Below are 3,027 nucleotides of genomic sequence, written 5' to 3' on the forward strand. Positions count from 1 at the left end.
TTTATAAAATCCACATTGTCATTTTAGAAGTATTCATTCTGAGAATCTAAGCTCATATTACTCAGTAAGGCAGGACAGTGAAGTTACACACTGTACCTACCACAAAACCAAAGGGAATCACTGGAATCACTGACAAGTGATGGTTTCTCATCTGTCACCAGCAAAGACTTTCTGCTAGCAGCAGTTTGTGCCCAGGTAAGCAGGATTATCCACACCTACCACTGCCATATTTCCAAGCAATTCAGGCTGATTGCTTTATTAGCATGAAAAACTAGCAAAGATCAAAATGAAACAGACTTCATGTCTCAGTCCAGATCTGAAGTAGCTGTAATGGGTAGAAATGTGTTCTGATAGCTTGAAAAGCTAGGAAAACATGCTCAGTTTTCCACTATGTTTATCCCAATACACAGAAACATTTAAATAATAATAATAAAAAAATCACACTTGGCAACAGGATTACTGAACAAATAATTGCAGTACATAGTCCTTTAGCAAAATATCACTGTAAAAATTACAGAGATTCTAATTGCTTTCTCATCTTAGTCTTAGACATCACTACTAGATAATTTTTCGTACGCAATCTGTAATTACATTCTCTTCAAAAGAGGCACTCTTCCCTGCCGTGACTCGGATTTGAACCGAGGTTGCTGCGGCCACAACGCAGAGTACTAACCACTATACGATCACGGCAAGCTATCAGAACACTCACAATTGAAATGACATCTTTCTTCCCCAGCGCTCTCCAAAATTTTATACAAATAGTGCCACCTACAGTTTACACGGAGTTTTAGCAGCAGCTGTTCTAAACCTTACAAGTAAATGACATGTTACTGTCCTCTCAAAATTGCTTCCAGAGTTACTTTTCCTTTCTCTTAATAATCCATGCTCATCAGGATTGCCTAAAAACAGACTCAGGAGAGGTATAATAAACAATGTCCGGTCCCCCAAATCTTTTCAGAGAGAACATTTCTTTCCTATTTTATCAGTGATGGGGAAGGCAAAGTCATGACAGCAGAAAAGTCCAGCAGTGTGCTGTGGAGACAGATTTGCTTAACTGAGAACTGCATTTGCTGAGTTGTACCAGGTATGACTCATTCTAATGTAAGTGCCTTTATTGATGGACATCCCCTTCCTTACCTCTGCAATAAGGACAGAACATAAAAAACACCTTTTCCAGAATTTGCATGATCTACTGTGGAAAGAGATGGTCAAATGCCACAGATTAAGTCTGAGGGGAATGAGCGCTTAGCTTCTATCAACTAAGACCATCAATTAGTGCTATACTGAAGCAACTGCTGAGAAGCACCTGCCCTTTGTCAGGTGTTCAGACACAAAAAAGGATTTTAGCAGCATTCAAATAGGCAGAACAGCAAAAAAATTGTTAGTTCTCTCAAATAAGAGCTCCAACAGAAATCAAACTGTGCAACGTAAAGAAAATTTACCGTGGGGAAAGAGAATAATGCAGGAAGCTTTGGGACACTCAAGCCCGGCTCAGAAAAATGCAGCCTGTTTTCCTCATGCTCACCCTCCCCACAGTTATATTAATTATTTAATCAAAAAACTTAACTGCTTTGCAAACCTTGCCTGGCTGAGAGCCTTGGAAATCACAGCAACACCACCGCTGCAGTGGTACAGTGCCACACTCAGTCTCTGAAGAAGGAGGAAGACATACAAAGAGACTTACTAGGCTGTCATACACAAGACCATTAAAATGTCTTCAGCATGTCATCTTCAACACACTGAGAAGTGGATTTACTCTGGATGAAGGTCTGTGTGGTGGGGACTAATCAATAAGTGGACTGTGCAAAAGAAACTTCAGGCTGGGACTTCAAAAGGCAAACAGACTCTGGTCTGCCCCAGTGCTGGATCACGCTGCCTCTGCCAGATCCGTCTGCACAGGGAAATGAACAGGTAACTCCTGCAAGCACAAGGAGAGGTTCTCCCTGCTGCTGGAGCTGCAGGAGGGGAGGAGAAGACCTCTTTCTCTCTCTCTCTCTTTTTGTGATGGTTTCTGGGTGCATATCAACCAAAAGGGTGCTTTAACAGTGGTTCGGACTGCTGCACCTCACCTTGCAGCCTTGCTCGACGGCTTGGTGTGACCAGAGTAGCATTTTGCTCAAGGGTCAGCACACCCTTCCACAGGGCTGGAAGGCTGCTGCTTCCCTCATCGCCAGTGCTGACATGCACAGCCCTGTGCTAAGGGACTGCTTTGCTGTCACAAGATTGAAAGAAAGAAAGAAAACCAGGAGTGGTATGCATCTGAGGTAAAACTAATCCCTCAACTTAGCAGCTGTTTGCTGCTGCCTCGTAAAGCCATTACACTTAGCAGAAATTAAGCATAACTGCGCAAATAAACAACAACAAAAAATAAGGAGCTCCTAGGACTCTTCCCATCTTCCCCCTCCATCCCTGTCTCTCAGTTCTCACACCACAGCTGTCTGGAAAGCAGGCGTCAGCAGAACCTGCTGCTGAATCTTCTGGCAAGGGAAAAGGACTGGCAAAAGCAATCCCCTCTAGCACAGCTTGTGCATTGCAGTGTGAATGTTGCCTGTAAAACCACCACAAGTATGCTGCCAGCCGTAAGAAGTCACAGTATGGGAAAGCCTTTTTCCCTTTCCCTCACCAGTCTCCAAGCCCTTTGAACTCTAAAGAAATCTCTGGAGAGTTGGACAGTGATTGCCATTTCTGGGCAAATGCTTTGATGTGGTAAGTCCTATGGTACTCCCAAGTACTCCAAAGACCTTGATTAAACAGGACAAGGAAACTAGGCACTAGTATTTAACAGCCACTATCACAAAAGTGTATCAAGTGTTCTCCACCAGCGCAAATTTTCTGCTTTGGTTTTTGTTTTGGTGTGGGGTTTTTTGTTTGTGGGTTGTTTTTTTTTTAAATATATTAATTGAAAAACATGGAAAACTGTGATCCAGAAAGAAGGGTGGTAGATACCGGCTGAAGTCAGCTAAAAAAGTCTTAACAGTGAAAAGGGCAGTACCATCACCTGGTCACCTGCATGTGAGCACAAGTGTG

At 42.9% G+C, this 3,027-nt stretch overlaps 1 non-coding gene across 1 annotated transcript; it reads right to left on the reverse strand.

Moving 5' to 3' along the window:
- Nucleotides 1-618: 618 nt before the first annotated feature.
- TRNAH-GUG lies at nt 619-690 on the reverse strand. Its single transcript has one exon. It is a non-coding gene; the product is annotated as a tRNA-His (tRNA).
- Nucleotides 691-3,027: the final 2,337 nt, after the last annotated feature.

This window comes from Charadrius vociferus, unplaced genomic scaffold (assembly GCF_000708025.1).
Source record: "Charadrius vociferus isolate BGI_N301 unplaced genomic scaffold, ASM70802v2 scaffold198, whole genome shotgun sequence".
Taxonomy (NCBI): Eukaryota; Metazoa; Chordata; class Aves; order Charadriiformes; family Charadriidae; genus Charadrius; species Charadrius vociferus.